This window comes from Aythya ferina (assembly GCF_964211825.1).
Source record: "Aythya ferina genome assembly, chromosome: 4".
NCBI classification, from domain to species: Eukaryota; Metazoa; Chordata; class Aves; order Anseriformes; family Anatidae; genus Aythya; species Aythya ferina.
In genome coordinates, this window is record NC_140300.1 from 39037096 (window position 1) to 39060234 (window position 23139).

The 23139-nt window shown below is 35.9% G+C and overlaps 1 long non-coding RNA gene across 5 annotated transcripts in view; it reads right to left on the reverse strand.

The window, feature by feature from the left end:
* The window catches only part of LOC311435584, a 142149-nt gene that overhangs the window by 54169 nt on the left and 64841 nt on the right, over positions 1-23139 (reverse strand). For 2 of the 5 annotated variants that reach the window (XR_014692222.1, XR_014692223.1), the window contains 5 exons: positions 22479-22592; positions 16331-16443; positions 15592-15764; positions 12251-12363; positions 10156-10251 (listed from right to left, as the gene is read on the reverse strand). This is a non-coding gene — a long non-coding RNA (uncharacterized lncRNA). Of the gene's footprint in view, positions 1-10155; positions 10252-12250; positions 12364-15591; positions 15765-16031; positions 16125-16330; positions 16444-22478; positions 22593-23139 lie in introns of those variants that run through there. The other 3 variants (XR_014692225.1, XR_014692224.1, XR_014692226.1) reach the window with 3 other exon arrangements.

Here is a 23139-nt window from a genome sequence, read left to right on the forward strand (position 1 = left end):
GCAAAATATTACATTGAAAATCATGTATAACTAAGAACAGCAAGAATTCCAGATGAGCTCATTTTTCATGAAAACTGTTTACACAATTTTCCTAAAGAGCAGGGACAAGCAGCTAAGCACACTGAAGTCCTCCAGTGAAAGCAAAAGGGACATGCTACTTGATGATACTGTCAGATCATAAAAAGGCAAAAATTGATGTAAACTGAAATAGAGAGTGCACCTAAGTAAGCTTCATTCCAAACATCACTTGTCTATGGATTTTCCAGTAGAAGACAAAGTCTTACTGTACAGCTGATAGTAGTTTCATGCTGAGAGTTGCGAAACTGGTGTAATTGCAACATGTACAGAATCACTGAAAACACTTTATAGTCAGTATCACATATAAAATTTAGATAACTTTGAAATCGGGATTTGATAACAAGGAAAAGAAAAACAAGAAAAATGCTTTTGTGGCATTGGCTATGAATCTGGTGAAGGGCCTGGAACACAAGTCGTATGAGGAGCAGCTGAGGGAACTGGAGCTGTTTAGTCTGGAGAAGAGAAGGATCAGGGGAGACATTATTGCCCTCTACAACTACCTGAAAGGAAGTTCTGGGGAGCTGGGGGTCAGCCTCTTCTTGCAGATAACTAGTGATAGGGCTAGAGGGAATGGTCTCAAGTTGCACCAGGAAAGGTTTTGGTTGGAAATTAGGAGAAACTTCTTCTCAGAAAGAGTAGTCAGGCATTGGAACGGGTTGCCCAGGAAAGTGGTGGTGTCACCGTCCCTAGGGGCATTTAAGGAAAGGCTGGATGTTGTGCTTAGGGACATGGTTTAGTGGCTGATAGTGGTGGTTGAGGGACAGTTGGACCAGCTGATCTTGGAGGTCTTTTCCAACCTTAATGATTCTATGATTCCATCTATGGAGGCCAACAGAGTCCACAAAAGGAACTGACAGAAAATACCTACGTTGTCACAAAAAATAGTTTCAAAAACACTTATAAAGATGACTATATTGTTAAAAATATTTCTTATGGCTTAGTTATACCATTCATTTTAGCTAACTTTATGGCTCTATAACACAGATTACAGACATTAAGAGAGTCCTTGTATTTTCTTTACAGCCAAATGGCAAGAAATAGCCACTTTTAGGATGCAATTAATTTGGTTTCTTTTAGATATGCACTTCAGGATGCAAATAATTACCCCAGATGATACTGATTAGAACTCCACTGATTACAACAGACACTTGGAATGATTAGCTTAGAGACAGATACCATCAGAAATTAAGACATGTAAGAAATCTTATAGGAAGGGAAAAAAAAAAAAAAAAAAAAAAAAAGCATTCTTAGCATTCTTGAATCTAAAACAGAGTGAATACCAACTATTAAAATTTGATGCATGGAATGAAAAAACAAAACAACTCCTACCCAGCCAACTTTTACTGCACGTCCATGGGCTGCCTTCCCAGAAGGGTCCTTGCATGGTAGATGGGGAAGCTGCAGCTGGAGACAGGATGCTGTGGGACAGGCTGTAGTGAATGATGCAGGTCTGAGCTGCAATTCCTTAAATTTCTTAGTACTTAAGTGCTTATTGTTATTTGTTAATAATTTACTTTCATATCACTAAGCTGTAAAAATAAAAAATACATCTGTTACAATGCTAAATGTTGCAAAGTTATTCCATTGTTGATATAAAATCTTAGCATATTTCATGTTTGATACGTTTTCTAGCATGAGCTACATCATTTTTAGACAACTGGTTGCTGGTAATCATCATTTTTCTGATATTTTGCCAGAAAGTAGAAAAGTTTCTAAAGCAGTTTCAGAAGTAAGAAATGAGGTTTATTGGCAGAGGCAATATCTTTTATTAGACCAGCTGATATAGTGGGGAACAATCAGGCAAGCTTTCTAGCATGCAGTCATGTAATCAATTCTTTTCGAAAAAACTACAAAAGCACAAAAGAAGAGTAGAAGTTGAAATATTTTTATAGTTCATGTGTGGATTAGCAGGAATGCAATTTTGAAACTGAACAACTTTGAAAGAGATATCTTCAATTTGCAGATTTAAGTATCTACAAAAAATAAAGATTTTATTTCTTTATTTTTAAGAATAAGGCTTCATTTCAGTTTGCATACTCTCAGTAATGTCATGGGAGGTATCCAGATTGTCAAGGTTTAAAAATAATACCCTTTACAGATATTTCAGATATCTTATAAATGCCATAGAAAACATAAATTGTATAGCTGATTTATGTGCATGCAGGAAAAAAAAAAAAAAAAAAAAAAGATTATAAGAAATAGTCATTTCAGTAAAAGCATATAAAGACATCTGTGTACACACAATAGCCTCTGAATCATTTTCTATATATTGTCTTTGCCTGTAAACGACACATGAATAATTAGGGTATTTATCTTCCATATGCAGAGCCATGCAGAGATCCCCTGCAAGAATATCCACATGATACTATACAGTGGCAATAATTTCATATATATAGCAGTTTAGCTGCTTAACACAGCACTGCATATAAACTGAGCAGCTCTGCCTCACTAGATAGCTATTTTGTTAGTTCTTCTAGAGCAGGTTCAACTGGAAATGACTCTTAGTGCTGTCCACAGTATGGACATTTGTCTTAACGTACTAATTACTAAGCTATTGACTGTATAGAAACACAAACATTTCTCAAACAAGAAAACAAACAACAAAAAACACCTATGTAAAGTAATACTGGAGTTTCCAATACATTAAAGGTAACACACAACATTTATAAAGCATGTAGTAAAAATGAAAGAAATTCAGAACTAAGGTAGGCCTAAATATGCTGTTGTTAGCTTCAATATATGAAAATGTATACCACTGCTTTATCTGTACTTTATTATGGTGTCCTGGAAGGGTCATGTGATTGGAATATTTAGGTCTCCAATATCCAACTAATTTTAAATAATAATATTTTCTTTAAACTTTTCGCTCTAAAGAGAACCACCACGATAAGCATATCTATTCTGTCTGTAACTGTTACCTAGAACCTGAAACACCTCCCAAAAGCAGGACCTAAATCCCAGATAGCTTTATCTCTATATCACACTCTTATCCAATCGATAGCTGCACACCCAATGTGAAAGATTCATTTTTTTTTTATAAATGGTCTACTGAATCACAGAATCACAAAACCGTCTAGATTGAAAGGGACCTGAAGATCATCGAGTCCAACCTCTGACCTAACACTAACAAGTCCTCCACTAAACCATATCGCTAAGTTCAACATCTAAACATCTTTTAAAGACCTCCAGGGATGGTGACTGCACCACTTCCCTGGGCAGCCCATTCCAATGCCTAACAACCCTCTCGGTAAAGAAGTTCTTCCTAATATCTAACCTACACCTCCCCTGGTGCAACTTTAGCCCATTCCCCCTCATCCTGTCACCAGGCACGTGGGAGAATAGACCAACCCCCACCTCACTACAGCCTCCTTTAATGTACTTATAAAGAGCAATAAGGTTGCCCCTGAGCCTTCTTTTCTCCAGGAAGGTGACTCATTCATGTTGTTACGGAAACAATGGATAAACATTTACTTTCCATACAAGAACCATGGCATAGTCACATAAAAATATCAGAATACATATTCAAAATGAACTAATGAAAACGCATCTTCAAACAACTCCCAATTAAGCTTGTGAGTCCTTGCCATAGGATTTAGTGATCATTAGAAGTTTACAGGGGTTGAAAAAAGTTACAACAAATAAAATGAGGGCTGCTAAACGCAGGGTGCTATTTATGTCTGAGCCAGATCCTGAACTGCAGCTTTCTGTAGGATGAGAGTATACCTGGGGAAATGAGCACTAAAACTGGGTCTTGTTCACTGTTTCCTAAACATTTGCTGTAGTTTGCTGCTAGACATGGGATACGGGGATAGACGAACTTTTGATCTTTATGTGAAGAGCCTTGTACTCTTATGTTTTAACCTTACAAACTTGCAGTGCTTGAATTCAGCATTTTGAGTATTCCACGATGGTCAACATACACACAAAATATGAAAAGTTCAAATATTTTCCATATATATGGGAAACGTTACTGTAATGTTAATTTGAAATTATGAGTTCACTGTACATCACATTCAATATGCAAGCTAATGGGCACTTGAAATGAATCTGCCTCCAATCAATAACCTGCACAGTGTGTGGTAAGCTGAGGAAAGTAATTATTAGCTCTAACAACAGCTGAAAGGATGGTGAGACAAACACAGTTTGGGAACGAAATCAATTTATTTTATTCCACACCCTCAGGAATGAGAATATGCCTTCATGTTCTAATAATAGTTGGACTATCTTATTTGATCTTTTTGTAACAAAGTTCTCTAGAAGAACATGCAACAAATCTCTTCTAAGAATTCTGATTGCAACATAAACATCATGCATAATAAACTGATTTGTGTTAATTTAGGAAAACTTAACGGTATATTGAGGCAGCTAGACAGCAGTTCAGTACTACTAATAATGAAAAGTCAAAATTAAAGCAGTGGACAGAAAATTAAAGGGCTGGGAAGTTAAATTTGCAAATGTAATGGAGGAAAGTTAGCAGGTAATTAGAGTTTCTATTTTCTCTTTAAATGTCTCTCAGGTTGTGCACCAGGCAATTAGATTTCATTGGGCTTCAATTTACAGTTGGGAACAGTTGAAAATGTGAGACTGGGTAAGAGTAAAGAGAATTATGTTTTTTTTAATGAATATGCTTGAAGTTACTGTAATGTGAACACCGATCTCAAGCTAGAAAGACAACGATTTTTAACCCTTCTTTAAAGAAATGTTATTCACAGATCATAGTTCCTTTGAAGTACAGTTCTGTAAAAAAAAAAAATATAGCAATATATTACCACACTAACAGCCTCTCTCTACCATGAAACAGCTGTGAAGAACCAGAAGATGCACCAGGATTTTTCTCCCATTGCTTCACATTCTATAAACACAGTTATGGGCACATAGAGACCTGAAGTCCAATCAATAGCTACAACTACCAAATTATGAATTACACTAGATCTGGTTGACTCTCATCAGTAAAAGTAAGTTCATATGAAAAATCATGCATCAATTGCATTGTGCCCAAAAGAAATGAAGCAAGTAGGAACAAAGGAACAATTTAATTTGGCTTTTTTTTTTTTTTTTTCCTAAAGGCCCTTTGAAGAATTGAGGACATATGAAATCTTCCTTATCTTCAAGAAAAGGATAAAAATATGCTGAAATAAATTAGGAGTCTCCTCTATGCTAAATTTTTCTAATTGTTTATTTTTATTGGTGTTATTAAGTAGAGATAACATTTACACATAAATGTAAGTGTTGTAAAGAAGCATTCTGGAGACACCAAGGGAATTAGTACCAACTCTGAACAAGCCACTACTTTAAAATTCTATTCCAAAAACTCACATTACTAAAATGTGTACTCCCCAGATAAGATATTTCTTTCTGGGGAAAGAAAAAAAAATAATAAAAAAGCATAACCAAGCTTTGTTTCTTCTTGGTGTGGAAAAAAAAAAAATCTCTCTCTAAGGCATTTTCCTTAAAATTTCTATTTCAGACCCTACTTGAGACATTGTGGCTTCTCTACTTATCAACAGACAAGGAACCACTTCTTCTCAACTCAGGAGGCTTGCATATATGAACAAGGAGCTCCTGATCAAACTCAAACAGAAGAATGGGGACTACAGAGGGTAGAAGAAAGGACAGGTAGCCCAGTAGGAATACAGAGAAAATTTCTGAGCAGCCAGGGATCAGGTTAAGAAAGCTAAAGCCCTGATGGAATTAAATTTGGTCAGGGATGTTAAGGACAACAAGAAAAGCTTCTATAGGTACATCAGTAATACAAGGAAGACTAGGGAAATTGTGGGCCCTCTCTGGAAGGTAATAGGTGACCCGGTTTCCAGGGATATGGAGAAGGCTGAGGTAGTCAATGACTTTTTTGCCTGTACCTTCACCAGCACTAGCTCTAGACACATATCCCAGGCCCAGAATGCAAAAGCAGGGACTGGGAGAATGATGAACTGCCAGCTGTAGGAGAATATCAGGCTCAAGACCAGCTAAAGAACATAAAGGTGCACAAGTCCGTGGGACCTGATGGGATACATCCATATGGCCTGAAGAAACTGGCAGATGTAGCCACTATCCGTCGTATTTTAGAAGCTGTGGCAGTCTGGTGAAGTTTCCACTGACAAGAAGAGGGGAACACCTCCCTCCTCCCTCCCCCCCCCCCCCCAATTTTAGGGGTTAAGAAGGAGAGTTCAAAGGAAATCCCAGGGAACTACAGGACGGTCAGTCTCACCTCTGGGCCTGGCAAGATCACAGAGCAGATCCTCCTAGAAACTATACTATGGCATATGAAAAATACGGAGGTGATTGGTGACAGCCAACATGGCTTCACTAAGGACAGATTGTGCCTGACAAATGTGGTGGCCTTCTACGACAGGGTTACAACATTGGTGGATAGGGGAAGAGCAACTGACATTGTCTACCTGGACTTGGCCAAAGCATTTGACACTGTCCCCCATGACATCTTTGTCTCTAAATTGGAGAGGTATAGATTTGATGGATGGACCACTCAGTGGGTAAGGAACTGGCTAGATGGTTGCACTCAAAGAGTTGTGATCAATGGCTCAACGTCCAAGTGGAAATCACTAAGGAGTGGTGTTCCTCAGGGGTCAGTATTGGGACTGATGCTGTTTAACATCTGTTGGTGACATGGACAGTAGGACTGAGCACACCCTCTGCAAATTTGCCAATGACACAAAGCTGTGTGGTGTGGTTAACATGATGGAGGGAAGGGATGCCCCCCAAAGGGACCTTGACAGGCGGGCCTGTGAAAATCTCAAAGTTCAGCAAGGTCAAGTGGAAGTTCCTGAATCTGGACCAGTGCAATCCTAAGCACAGCTGTAGGCTGGGTGGAGAATGGATTGAGAGCAGCTCTAAAGACAAGGACTTGGGGTTGCTGGCTGTTGAGAAGCTCAACATGAGCTGGCAATGTGCAAATGCAGCCCAGAAAGCCAATTGTATCCTAGGCTGCATCAAAAGAAACATGGCCGGCAGGTCAAGGGAAGTGATTCTCCCCCTCTACTCTGTTCTCATGAAACCCCACCTGGAGTCCTGCCCTCAGTTCTGGAGCTCCCAGCACAAGAAAGATGTGGACATATTAGAATGAATCCAGAGGAGCACCACAAACATGATCAAAGGGCAGGAGCGTCTCTCCTGTGAAGACAGGTTGAGGGAGTTGGGGTTGTTCAGCCTGAAGAAGAGAAGGCTCTGCAGAGACCTCATTGAAGCCTTCCAGTACCTAAAGGGGACCTACAGAAAAGCAGGAAAGTGACTCTTTGTCAGTGAGTGTAGCGATAGGACAAGGAATATATATATATATTTTTCTTAAGAAAAAACAAAGGTAGATTTAGATTAGATATGAAGATGAAAATCTTCACTATGAGGGGAGTGAAGCGCTGGCACAGGTTGCCCAGACAAGTTGTGGATGTCTCATTCCTTTGAAGTGTTTAAGGCCTGGTTGGATGGGGCTTTAACCAACCTGGCCTAGTGAAAGGTGGCAGGGGGGTTGGAATTAGATGATCTGTAAAAGGTCCCTTCCAACCCAAAACATTCTATGATTCTATGACTCTATTACAGAGCTGGTCTGAGAAATAGCCTGTAGCCAGGTGAACATGATTTTGACATCACTAGTAGAAAGCCACCACTTTACACTGACCTGATAGTGTCAAGTATCCAGACTCATTGCCTTAGGCAGGCTGATTTTTTCTTGTTTTAGCTGTGAAAATGAAGTAACTGCTCCTAATGTGTTTTAGTTTAGCAACGTCAATACCAAATACAGTCAGTAGACGCCTAACAAACCTCCACAGCCACACAGTAGCTAACAGGCCTTTCTGTTAACTGGAGTTAGGGAAGGCTGCTGTGTTACTTTTTCTAACTGGTGAAGAATGTCTAGAAAGCAGAAAAATATCCCCAAGCAGACTTAGTCTGATGAGAAAGAAACACTTAATGTGAGCTGTACTTTTCATGGGGGAGGACTCAGATTTCTAATGATGGCCTGTCATCTTCTCCCCAGCTATGCACTTCTCCTCCAGGAGGACTGAAAGCCAAGGGCCAAGGAGTGTTTTGGGTGTTTAGCATAACACTAGGGGAAAAGGGGCACGTTTGAGGATGTTCATGTATATGCTGGTCTTACTTGTCGTCTTAAGTGTTGCAACTGGACTAATAATAGTAAATGCTATATTATTATTATTATTATTTTTTTTTTTATTAGACCATAAATTGAACTTTACATTTAAGCTGTTTCCTTTTTTTTTTTTTTGCCTGTAAAAGGATTTTAAACATTACAACTTCATCAACCTGATTGTGCCACTGTAATCTTGAAAAGATTACTTAATTTGACTATTTTTGTTTTACTTTCACTTGGGTAATAACATGACAATACAAAATACTTCGTCTTTACAAAACAGAAAAAATAAGAGAAGAAACAAGGTTTTCAAACACTGCATTTATAAAAATAAAATTAATCTTATCAAAATTACATAGAAATAACATGCCCATTCAGTTTCTCAATAGGTTTCATGTCTGAAATATGGCATGGGTAATAAGTTAATTCATCTTATCAAAATTATATAGGAATAACACACCCATTCAGTTACTCAGCAGGTTTCACATCTGAAATGTAACATGGGTTGAGAAAGCAGTATTATTGTGTTGGTATGTCATTACATCATGGCATAACAAAGCAATGTCTTGCCTTTGACAAACGCTACAACAGAGATATCCATAATGCATTTTAAAATGTAATCCTAAAGGAGGCATGTGAGAGGAAAAGCAAGGGTTTTTGATTTATTTCATCTCTTACACAGCACGTTTTACTATATGGCTTTCTATAAAAGAGTGATTTGTCAAATGCAGATACATGGACTTAGAGGAAAATTCAGTATTTTGGACTTATTTAAAACAGAAACCAAACCCCTACTTTTAGGAGACCTAAGTGGTCATCAGCTTCTCTTACAACACTTAGATAATACACTTTTCTAAAAATATATAGATTGTCCCCCCCCCCCAAAAAAAAAAAAAAAAGACTTTTTTGTTCATTTAGTAAGAAGCATTGTAAGTGATTAAAAAATAAAATAAACATACATGCAAAACTACAAAAACAAACAAACAAACAAAAAGCAGTACCCTGACTGAAACGGTATTTCAGATCATTCTATCCTTGAATTCTTCTAAATTAGGCTAAGGAACAGTTGCATACTTTAAGGAGGTCAGCATGATAGACATTGTCAATGGATGCCCATCAGGTTAAACTCTAGGCAAAATAAAGTTATAACTGCCATTTTCTTCTAAAATCAAGTCTGACTACACAGAGAAACCTCATGGCTACTGCCTATATGTTTGACTTCTAATATTCATCTTGTTTCCAAGATGAACACCCTGAGCGAAAGGCTATATTAAAGCTGATTTTTAAACCAGAGAGAAGGTATAAACTACTGATTCTCTTAAAGTTATTCTACTGTAAGGAACATAATACAAGCTTCAGTGGGTGAAAAAGGAAGTATAAACAAAACAGGTCAGTGACTTTTTTTAATGGAGTGGGATGAAAAGCTTCAGGTCCTAAAACAATGAAAATTTTGTACCTCATCCATTGTTTAATAGTACTGACAGCAGAACTAATCCAATAAGGATTTTACTTAGATTTCCATTTACCTAGATTTCCATTATATAAGAATATAAAAAAAGTAAAAAATAGTATTTATCTGGATTATTATTTTTTCTTTTACAGAGAAAGTGAAAAGGAGATAAAGTTACTCCTTAGATCTATCACACAGTGCATCTCTCAGATGCAAATGTACATAACAGTTTATGGCCAAAGTTTCAGTTCTAAATCAGCTGTGGCTACCTACTGGTAGTGTTTTAATAAAGGTTACTTAGAAGGCCAGAGAAATGCAGTAACCTAACTATGTGATGCAGCTTTGACTGTTAAACTTCTGCTATTGATTGCTCTTTAGCTTTTGGCAGATATCTTTCTCATTTCTTGGTACATCTTTTTGTTTGCTGTATTTACCATGTTATTTCTTAGGACCTGTCTCTCACAGAACAGCACTAGGCATTCCCTGTAAGAGGATTTATTGTGTCATACCAAAGAAAACAAAGTGATACCTTCTCCATTGTACAGAAGGAAGAAATCCCAGTGTCATTCAGAGAAGGGTTTGGACTAGACTACATCTTGAATCTCTTTCAAACTGAACGGCAGAACTGGAAGAGAACAAAAGATATTCTGTTTACTTCAAGTGGAAATACCAGGAAGAATGATTGATGTTCTTCTAGTTGTCACATGGAGTTACAATGTACACAGACCCAGATTTGGGAATTTACAACAATGCTCCTGTGACCCGCATTCAGAGTAGGTGACAAACTCCAAGTGAACTCTGTTGATGATTTCATTCCAGTTAGTAACACTACAATCTTATTGCTTACTTTCAAATGTATTCCATTTTTTTAACACAGTGAATTGTGCCAAGCTCAATTCAACAGTTTATGAGTCTCAAAATAAGGATGTGCTATGTATTTCCAATGAGGTCAAATTATTCAAATATATCTGAACAGGAACAAGCATTTGAGCTGAATTTCTCAGACTCTCAGCAGCAATTTTTTCCTTTATTGCCAGTTTATGTCAGACATACGGTTTGGAAGAAGTAGCTCTCTTAGGAATACTTTTGCTTTCAACAAGAATTAAAACTGCATTTCTTCTTCAAACTATTTCAAGGCTTTGATGTCTTAGACGAGACGCAGCATTCTTTCATCTTGGCATTCAGTAAAGGAAAGCATGTTTTTATATATTTATTTAAATATATTCAGAAATAGCTGAGGTTAATTTAATTAGTTGTCATTACTGTCTTGACATTCATACTCAAAGGTCATATTTTCCCAGCAGTAGTGGTATGTATATTATTTAAACTGAAAATAAAATTAAAAAAAAAATCGCCCCTCTTTTGAGATTATCAACTGCAGCTATATTCTCCATTTTAAAACGCATAAAAGATGTAAAAGAGAAGTTAGGCCCCAATTTGTCCCTCTAGTAGGTTTAATCAGCAGTAGCAACTGCAAAGATTTATTTTTCATCATTTGAACTGTAGGCACGCAGCCAAAAATGGTTGAAAAAGGGGGGATTATAACCCAGTTTAGCTAGTGGAGGTAGGTCTATTTTAGAACCTATCATCACTCTGCATTATTTTCAACTCTGTCAAAACCATCAGCCTGCATTCCTGGTATGGTCTCTGTGCAACAAGGCAAGGAGCAGAGCTCTATAGAAAGTTTGACTAAGGTATCTTGTGCTTAAAATTAAAAAGAGCTTAAAATTGAAAGATCTTATATTTCAATTATTTTATACATATTCACAGGAATTTCTTCTAAGAGAAGCTAAAATGTTGACTAAAAATTTGTGTGCCAAGTTTGAGGAGTAATTTTAAAACATACATGTGAAATCTCATCATTGAACTGGTTCACATAATTTTCTCCTAATACATATTCTTCCCTCCTTTTAACATAAACTTAATATTATTATAAGCACAGCCCTAATAAGGATTCCTTACACTGCAGTTTAATTTTCAGTAATCAAAGAAATATTCAGTAGTATTGTCATTCCAAATCACCAAATTTGGCTGTAAATTAAAGAATCAAAACTGTTCAGAGAAAAGAATCTGTGTCCTACCTTAAACAGAGACTTATCAATTTATTCCATATTTGATCATCTCCCATTTCTGAGTATAGCATTCTATCTACATGTATGTTTAATCAGAAAATTAAATTATCATTTTAACAGATTGACATGATATATCCCAAAGTATTCAAAGATAAAAGCAATGAACAGCTCTTTTAGATCCAGTTTAGATCTATGCAACTTAATCTGGATCATTAAAAATAGAAAGAATTAAATTACAAGCAGTAGAATCAGTAAGTCACAGTTTATGAAAATGCAATGAAACATCAAGGGTATATAGGAAGCTGAGTTAATAATTGAGTATACACCATAATGTATTAGATAGAGCCTTGCAGATCTACTTTCACAATTCAAATACTTTGTAAAAATAAGATTTTTTTTTCCAATTTTCATTATTTTTCATTCATTAGAAAATAAGTAATCTCATTTTAAGGCAAAAAATAATGTTATTTCACTGAAACTTTACAATTTTCTTTTTATACCCATCACTGGCAACCACAGAAAATATACACATTCATTTGAAAGGCACCTTACCATAAAAATGCTCTAAAACGTTAATGTAATCTTGAAATGGATTCATGTTGAAAAATAGAAGATCACCTCCTAAGACTTCTTAACTGCCTCCATCATAATTACAAATCTGTTGCCTGTCCAAACAAAGAAATAGAAAGAAAAGAGACAGTACATGGAAGCATGAACAGGCCTGGAGCAATAGGAGAAATAATTAAAAAAAAAAAAAAAAATCAAAGCGTTTGTGACATCTAATTGCATGCACCTAAGTAAACATTTTACATTTTCTGGTCTGACTGTACTTCTTCTTAGTGTTAGCAGCATTGGTTTTATTACCAGAAACACTTATGTTTTTACTGGATTTTTTTGACATTGGTAGAAAATGTTCATTTGAATAAATAGAGAGTCAGTCCTTAGTAAAGTGTGTCCATGATGTCTGGGTAAACTTGGCATTTCTTAAAGGAAGTGCTGACACCTGAACTAGGATGAAGCCCTTACATTTTTATGACTTGCTCACATGAAACATCTTTGTCTTGACTGAAGATACAAAATACCTTCCTCACTTTCTTCTTCATTTCTTCTCTTGCATATGTGATTTCTGACAGTGATAATGTGAATTTATATCTTGAAGAGAATCTCACCAGAGGTATTTTTTATGGATTTTTGATTATTAAACCACATTTTATCAACATTTTCAATGCTTGCGCCTGTGATCCAATTCACTTTCCAGGACATGGAAAGAGCCCTCAGTCCTCTCCCCTATGCTTTCCTGATCTGTCAGCCCTAGATAATGAATGCATTCATGTGAGTGGCACTGATACCCATTGGCATCTTTTCAAATAATTTTAGGTTCTCAAATTCTCATCACACTGACTGATCTTTGAACATTCAGCTTTTGCATGAGTGGCGATTTCCAGTATCACAAGAAGACTGACAGCCTTACTGCTCGTCATCATGCAGTACAGTAGCTGAATGCCCCTGGATAAGGTGACCTGAGGCTTCCCAGTTTGACTAGGCTAGTGTCTGGTCCTGTTTGCTTTTTCAGGATTGTCCTACTGCCATGGTAGGGCTTACTGGGATACAAAAACGTCCTTGGTTTTATTCTCTTTCAGCCAGTGCATGTCATATTGTTTTATTGACTTGAACCTTGTCATATCTGTCCAAGCTTGTCACCACACATTTGTAGCTCTGATCACTGTAGCAAATCTCAGATACAGCTTTTTCTTGTAAACTCAAATTAGTTTATGTTATTTTTCCCATTTTACAACAATGTAGTGAAATCAGGAGCAGACATCATGACTGCACTGAAATGCAGAATTTAAAAATAAACCAAGATCAAAAGAGATAAGGGTACGAAAAGGAAAAGAGTAAACAAATCAGAGTTATACGTGCTCTTTGCAATGATCACTTCTTTCACAGCTGAACATACCTATGTGCACATATTTTTGCACATATATTACAGGACTAGCAAACAGAAAATTCAAGATGACATTAATTGTAAAGCCCATGGCTTTGTCCTGCACAAAGCACCCAAATTGTAGAACTGGAGGACAAAATTCTACTTTTAGCTAAGAAATGTATTTTCCTTTCTCCTTGATTTCTCTTTCAGACTAAGACTTAGTACATGCTTATACTGCTATGAATCTCCACAAAGCAGACAAAAAAAGAAGGTTATTGTTTTTGTCTCTGATTTCTTTTTATTTGATTTTAGAGGAACTCCTTTGAAAAGGCTTTATTTTTCATTTCTATTTTTCCATTTGTAAATTTAAGCAACTATTTTCCATCTTTCTCCTTTCAAAACGACAAGACTTTGACAGTAATTGCTAAGACTGTATGATTCATCATATTTAACTATGTTCCCCCTGAGAAACCAAAATAAGATTTTGCATACAGCCATTTTCAACTTTGAGCGGTCAGTGAAGAGACAGTGCAATCAAGATTTTCTAGAATATACAACCCACACAGCCAGATTTTCTTATATTATTTCATTGCAGATCGTGCATCTCAAGGATGCTGCCTAAATAAAGCACACTTCTGTAGCACTCATTAGGCAGTGCTCTTTCAAAGTAGCCTGAAGACCTCAACATGTTAATCTGTATAATTCAAAAAAAAAAAAAAAAAAAAAAAAAAAAAAAGTATTCATATTTATCCTTTTTACCACCTTTCGCCAACTACTTTGGCAATAAGAAAGGTGCATAACATTAATTAATGTATTGTTTCTGTGCTATTCCTGTGCAGAAATCATCTTTATTGCAATATTTACACAGCTTTTCTGTCAAAGTCCATTTGTGATTTGATGCCATATTCTGTTTCTACTTAAACCTGGGTGTGTCATACAAAACAAAAACATTTATAAAATACCAGCTTGCTAAAACTAGGACAGGCATCTGCATTGTCAAAATAATAATTAAAACAAAACAAAAAGCATTTTCTATTACCTGGTTTGGTATAAGTGATTTATAGAACATTAATTCCAAGAAAGCCAAATGTGTCACAGCTGGCAATTGGCTATGCAAGTTGGAATGGCTGTTTGTGACCCTGTTGCCAGTTGGCTACCTCTATTATATGAAAATGCAATCATCTGTAAGAAGCATCTTTCGATTTTCTCCAGGGGAAAAAAAAAATAGTATCCTAATGCATTTTTCTGAAGTATCCAGTGACAATTTTGAGAAGTCTTATTTTACTAAAATAAAACACTGGCTTTAGAATCTGACTGCTTATTTATGGGCATATATGGAAAATCAGAAGAAATGTAAATTTAAGAGTCCTAGCAGAGTTGGACTGAGCGTGCTGAATGTAAATTTGAGGTGTATGTTTGCGTACATCTACACAGATATACGGATACATGTGTGAGTGGGTTACTGTCACATTAAAGGGGGACTTCTCAGAGTCTAACACTTGCCTGTTTCAAAGCCCTGCTAAGAACTTTCACTGAGACAGTTTTGCAAAGGTGAAAATATTTAATAGGGTGACCCATATAACAGATTCAGAATTGCCATTGATAAATACACTTACTGATAGCTATATAATACCACTAATGATAATACTAGCAAAATGCTGTCCCAGGTATTTCTCAAGAAAAGCTGAAGGCATAGATCTTACCAAGAAGGCATCCCCGTCTTGGTCGAGGAGGAGCATAGACCAGCTATTGCCTCTTCTAGGTTTCCAATTTCTTCTTTTTCTCCCCCCAGCTCTTCTTTTTTCCTCATGCATGTAAATATTTGTGAGTTACTTTAACCAATAATCATGTTATTGTAACCTACTTAGCATAAAAGCCAAAGAATAGCAGCAACTCCATGAGAAAAGGGTGAGATGGGCACCATTATGGCAATAAAGACATTAGAATCCAAAGAAACAGCGCTTACCTGACATTTTTCAGAACACATCAGTTCCTCAACATGGCAAAACAGACAAGCTGTTTATGTAGAACAAGTTTGGCATTGCCACTTGGGGTAATTCTCATCATCTGGTCAGCAACCATTTCCTCTGAATGGCTTTATAAGGTGATGACAGAACTGTTGCTTCTCAAATCCTGCAACTAAAGAGCTATTGACACTCACTGAAACTTGCAAATCACTATAACACAGAGCAAAAGAAGTATTTCCTTACAGAGTAAACAGTAGTCTGACTTACATATCCTCCCTAAATGGCATCTCTTCACAGCTACTAAGACAGAAAATGAGGACAGACCACTGACCTTAATCTATAAGAAATTCTGCATGTGATCACAATGCTGAGTTTTTGGTGGGGAGTGGCTGACTGAGGGTGATATAAAGTTGTACATCAAAAATGGCACCTCCAGTAGGCTGGTAGCCCTTGGCTATGAATACTACAAGTGTCTGCACAGGTAAATCTCTATGTGCCCCAAGGTTTTCTGAAGATGCTCAAGGAAAGCAACCTGAAAGAGTAAATGAACCCCAATATTACATATCATGTAAGCAAATAAATGTCCTCCATCACTGCTTATGGCAACAGAGCTTGTTTCAAAACAATTTTTACATGGATTTATAAATTTGACTATCAAAAAAATTGATAATTTTCTGCAAAATACAGGATATTTAATGATTTTTTTTTTTTTTTAACTAATCAGTTCAGTCTCTGTACCTCTATAACTACAGAAGAGTTCCCTCTTCTCTTGAACAGAAACATCTTCACTTCAAGCTTTTATTTTCTTAAAGTTGAGATTCAGCTGAATACTTTCCATTATTCATTTTAATCTGTATACAGAAAAAAGCAATTATACACTGGTGGTCACAGTTATCTTGGTTATATTGCAGTTCAGGTGTATTCTACAGTACAGCTAATGCTATCTACTCTCTCACACAAATGTTTTCAAACTATCTCTTCTCTATTGTCAGTATTAAATTAGGTCTCCACTGTAGTCCTACAGAGCTGACACAGCTGATGTTGTTTGAATTGTACCCTTTTGACACACCATCAATACTAGTTTTCTCTTAAGATTTGTCTAGAGGATAAGTCAGTCACATAACTGGTTCCAAGAATAGGTGTAGTACTCAGCTGCCTTCTACAGCAGTTTGTAGTAGCTGGGAGGCCACCAGATTTGCCTGGGCCTAAAGAGAAAGGATTTACCATTTCATCTTGAAAAGTTTTTCTCCTGGCTTGCCCAATCCTTTTGCTGCTGAAAAAATCAGCATGGCTACACAGACTGCAGTTATAGGGTAAGTCTATTAGCTATAATGCTCCTACATTTCTTCCCTCATCGGGGCTTTTTATCAACAAAAAACCCTGCTGTCCAAGTTTTTTTTTCCCATATCCTCCCAAGCTTTCTTGATTTAGACCCTCAGCTTGGGTCTTTCCCTTAGAAGTAAACAGGAATTTACTCCCTGTGCAAAATATGGACAAGGCATTAGAAACCTGAGAAAGAAAAAGTTCACTGTGTATGAGGAGAAGAGGGAAAGGCAGACTGAAGGAGGAAGGCAGACTGAAGGAGGAAAAGAAAAGCATACAAAAACAAAAAATCAAAATGCAATTACTGTGTTGTGAGAGACACAGCTTCTCACAGTTGGGAAGCACTGCATACAGTTTAGATGGAGCGTACATAAATCATCTTGCATTATGAAAGATAGGAGTTAGGTACACTTTAGATATATCCTCTTGTTTCCCTCTGATGGATTTTTCTTCCAGTTATCAAATTAATCTTGAACACGCTGTGACTCCAGCCTGATTGTGGACATGTAAAAAGGTATACATAAAGTGTCCCGCACTTACCTTTTGTTATTTATTACAATTTCTTCTTAAAGGAGCAATTTCCCTGGCAGTTTACCACTCACCAATTCCCGAATAACAGTATCTGTTTTTGTTATTTATTTATTTATTTATTTTTATTCCACTTAATGCAAGTAAAATATAGGATCCTGAATGACATAGTTTCATGTTATCCAGTAATTTCAGATAACATCAAATGGTTAATAACTGTTGCTACAGAGTTTATGGTCATATCTAATACTGTTTTATTTTTCTCTAATTAACCTTGATGCAACTCAGAATAAGCTTCTGATTTACTGTAGCTTACTGAATGCTTTGGGGTAGAATGAGGGACAAAGAGATCAAAATGTTAATATACATTCTAGTCTTTGAGTTGAATGAGCATTATGGCTTCAATTCTCATGTTATTTACTTCAGCTTTAAACTGACGTGTCCATTGTGACCACAGTTGTCTTAAATCATAGCAAATTCAGATAAAAAGAAAACGAGGCCTGCAATGCCAAGTTAAATAATCCAACACTTGCACTGTAAGGAATTTGCACTTTCTTTCAGAGATAGGTGGGTTATTTCCAATACCTGCCGATCTTTGCTTTTAATCAGATCTCATTTCTGTACAATTATCATTTCAGGCTTCTGTTGATTGCTTTTGCTCCGCATAACGAGTAGAAAGAAACGCTATCTCATTGTGCAGAATATTGGATTGGTTGGTGTAATAGACTCGGTTCTATTTTTTGCCTTGCTCTTTGAAAAGTTAATTTTCTCTTTCATCAAATAACTAGCAGACTACTAATAGCATATAAGGTTTTAGAGGGATTTGCATTAAAGAATGCAGCTGAGTGCCTTATCTACTTCTGGAACCAGAGTGACATATGGATGCTGTTTTACTGTTGAATACCTAAGGTAAAGTTTAATGCTTGCTGCAAGCCCCCCTTAGCTTAAAATTCATGGAATGGGAACGTGGATTAGCTCTCCCTGAAATGCAACCATAGTGTGTGGAGGAGGTGGTGGTTCTTGCACAGGCTTTGTAAGCATAAAGTTGCAAGTTCAAAGCCTTATCAAAGGAGCAGAACTCTTCATCCCAGTTTGAAACTCTGAGAAATCCTCTTTGGCATTGTATCATGTCCTTTCTTACAGTGAGTGATAAATGCCCTGAGTGAGAGCTGAAACCATATGATAGAGAAGATGCGGATGACATTTTGTGGATGATGCTTGAGACTACTTTCTGCAAAAGACGGAGAGGCAACAGTATATAGACCCTGTGACTAAGATTGTCTGCAATCAAGGTCGCAACAAAGGGACTGCTGGGCACAATCCTGCTATGTGCCCTGTTTTACTTTTCAAATAATAGAGCAAAATTGCACCTTGTACACATGGTCTCCCTCAGAGAGCAGAATCTGTGTAATAGAGCCCCAACAGCTCTGAGCATTCTCAGCAGTACAGATGCAGTGGGATACCCTCCAAAAAGACTCCAAAAAGATACTGCAAAGCATAGACTTAAAACATACCTAAAACAAACCTAATTTTTCCTCAAGGAAAATATACTGCCCTATATTGATTTGAGGTACATACTACCAATTGAATGCTACCATTTTATTAAATCCTAATCAAAAGGTGAGATAAAGTTACATTCCATACCTTCTGTTTTAATGAACTTGAGCACCCAACTTTGAACTGAAACTCAGAACACAGGAAAAGCACAACAATTCTTTATGTCCCTGAAGAATGTAAAGAGTACTATACTAATTTGGGAGTAGATTTCCTTACATCAGTCTCTTTGTCATGCCATGGTGCCTAGATTAGATATCTCCTGTTGCTATCCCTACATTAAGTCTGAATGATTCTGTTATCTCTAGTCTGCTTGCCTCTACCATAATCCTGACACTGACCCTAGGCTTCGCCTTGGTTCAATGGAACCTGAAAGAATGAAATACTGTATTTTTTTTTTCCTGGATTAATCTAATAACTATTATGTAGAAACTACGTTGGAGACCTCACAGTAGTTGTCTTTGAATTTTACTGAAATGCACTTCCCTATATTACTTTTACTAAATGTAAAAGTTTTTAAATCTTGCCTTACTAAACATAGCACTTACAATACCCCTAACTTGTACCTATGATGAGAGCTAAGGGTCCTTCAGTGGCCCCCAGGGAAATGACATGCCTCATTTTTTCACAGTGCAGTTTAATGGCAACTGTCCTGAAGTATCTCAAGGCAGTGTCCCCTAAGGATCTCCATTCAAACTACATACATGTTATTTACTGAGCCCTATTATACAAATGAGAACACTTTTCTGAGGCATCACTCAATGACCCCAGAAATAATATACTATTTAAATAACAAAAGTAACCAACAATCTTAGAAAGATTAGAGGGAATTCCAATAACCTAGATGGTCCTGTCCACAACATCTGTTTTCATTGCTGCTACTCTTGTACGTGTCAATATAGTGTGGTGTAGAGTGGCACAGTAATTGTAATCTGAGAGTGGGCCGAAAGCTTACAGAAAGAAATGTAATGAACATTTGCTCACTATAAAACTACAAAAACATATTTTGAGAAAGTGTTTCTAGTGTTACTCTGTTTTCACACTGTGCAAGCTAGCAGTTCACATACCAAGCACAACTGTACATTAAGCCAAGACTGAAAAAGAGTACAATGTCACATGAAGGAATTGTTCTGACGTTCTCAGCAACTAAATTAGTGGATACTCTTCTGAACCTAAGAGAGGAGCTCATCATTCATAGCACTCTCACTCTACAGGTTAATTCTCTAGCCTTTACATTTAGAATATTCATAACCCTCTTTTACGCTGAGATGGCTTCAGTAGCTTTAAAATATAGAGATGACAGAGACTTTCTTGATTCTGAATTGATTCTCAGTTATGGTGAGAAAGGGGAAGCTGTCTGAAGCCAATGCTGCTTAGCTAAGTTCACTGTGAGTGACGGAGACCACCTGAAAGATATCAAGCCAGGCACCCTATGTATTAAAAGAATATCTACAAGTAAGTACTTATAAAATTATTTTAGCTGTAAGAGGCCTTACAATGAAATTATAAAGTAATATTTTGCATTAATTTTTTTGCAAAAGGCCAGCAAGCGTGGGACTGACACTTACTGTCAAAATCACTGCAAAACAAATGAACACAGCTAGAATCTTTCAAAATACCAGTACTTGAAATTTATTGTCTAACTTTGGAAATAAAATAATGAAGCTTTACTGTTCCCTTGGTATTTTCTTTCTTGCCTTCCTGAGTTTATTGGCATATAAGTATTATGTTAATTTGACTCAAAAAATTGGACTATCATTAATAATAGAAATTCAATACAAATTAAAGTTAAATTAGTTATAATTATAATTAGTTATAATAAATTAACCTTACCACTTATGTACACAATAACTAACTGGTGCATTGATTTCTGGTTCTTAGTTTTTACTTTTCCTTTTAAATTAATGTGCTACTTTGTATGTATTTATTTATTTAATTTTATTTTCACCTTTTACATGTTTGGAGACTATCATCATAATAATTTATAATATTTAAAATAATAGAATGGCAGGTGTTTTATAATATGACGGTTATATACTTGTATTTACTGCATTTTACATGTTTTTAGAGTATTAGGTAATCTTGGCATCATTTTCCCTCATTCTTTGCCTTTCTGTTTTATTTCACATAATGTTCAAATAATTAAAAAAAATGCAAAATATATGAAAAACGATATATTTTAAATGCAGAGAAATATGAATTTCATTAAATAATTTTTACAAAAGCAAACATTTTCTATTATAGGAGAAATTCATCTTGTTTTGCTTTAATGAAGAACAGTTTCTTGTATACTGCTTGCTTAGAAATTTTCTGTATGAGATGATGTTTAATTAGAAACATAGCTTCAAAACCTTTTTTTGTTGTTGTTTTAAATATAAAAAAAGCCTTAAAGACTTAGAAGTGTTCTGAGATTACAGCTATTGCAAAAAAGCAGGTTTCATTATACAATACCTTGTTATTATTATAAAGTAACTAATACATCTTGTTAGATGAGAATGAATTTATGAAGACAAATATATACCATTTGTTGTGGTACATAAAAGTGTTTAACAGCTAACTAAGCACATGACTTCCTTTTGAGATAGAGTGTTCTTTTTCTTTTGCTTATGATTTTATTAAATGTTTTGAGTCATAATAAATAATTCTTAAAATTGATTGAGAAATACTGGAAGAGGAGTCACCAGGAAGACTGCCATTAGTTGCTCATATTGTTTACCTTATCTTACCTTGAATCTGCATAAAGTCAGTGGTGGTCAATTAAATTGAATAGAAAAAGTAATATTTTTTCCTAAATATTTTTCCCCTGGACTAAAAATGATAACTGCTAGAATTTCTACTACTGAAGAAGAATTTCATATTTTCTTGGTTGCGAGGAAAGTACAAAACCTTCCACAAAAACTGCTTTGTAAAAAAGAATTACAAATGGAATATCCCTGATTTTAGAACATGGTATCCAGATAAAGGGTATACTGGACTTTCAGTAATTCACTACACCAGTAAAACAATATCCATTATTTTTTATCCACATTTTACACCAAAGAAATACTTTTCAACAAATGTTTTTCACTATTGTAGTACAAACAGTTTTTCATACAGCAGTGTCTTCAGACCTAGCTGCAGTTAATGGGCTGCAAACAATGCACTTAAAACAATAAAGCGCTCATCACAGGAGACTAAGGGCACCTACACCTTACAACAGCAGATTCAGTATTACTGCTGCTTGAATTTTAGATATCTGAGAATAAGGTATTTATTTATTCCATCACAACTGATGGAATAGAAAATAGTAGCTAGAAAATGCCTGCACACATTCAGGGAGTTGTTATTGATCTTTTCCTTTTCATCAGGGACTAAAGGACATTCAGATTTGTTAGACACTAAGAATTAATGATAGAGATCTCATGCCTTTTTCCTGGTGGAAAATATTACTTCCAGACTGGGTGGGAAAAAGTATAAAACAATCACCTGTAAAACAGCTTACCTGAACTTCAGAGAGAAATAACTAAAGAGGGCACACAGAGATGAAGAGACCAAACATTGCCTTTGAGAGGTTACTTCAACTTCAGTGCTCGTTCAGGCTTGAATGGAAACTGGACTTTAAAAGGAGAGAGAAGAAGACAGGATGTAGAACTTCTGCCTTTGACCAGACACTCCAGTGAAATCTTGATGAGTGCTTTGTTGAAACTATCATATTAAAAATAAAATAAAAAGTCTTGATTTTTACAGACTTGTAAAGTTAATAAGCTATTGTTAAAATTTCTAGTCAGCCTTCTTTAGATGTGTGAATAGACACTACCAACAACAAATGTGGAAAGCTTGGGAAAAGCCTATTAGAAAACAGGATGAGAACTGATTTCAGGTATTAAAAACAGATCCAACTAGCTCTAAATAACTATTTAATTCCTTTAAAGCGCCTTCAAGTACGTTCTAGGTACTTTATTCAATGGATAGACTATTTTCTTTCTGTTCAATAATATATCTCATTATCTCAATTATTTCAATTATTATGTCTCATAGCACAAAATACTGTTGAAAAAATTTTAAAAAATTAATTATGATAATTATGATATTGTCTTGATATTATTTCTATTTTCTACTAATAGAACATAACAGACAAAGTTTCCAGTATACTTAATTCATCT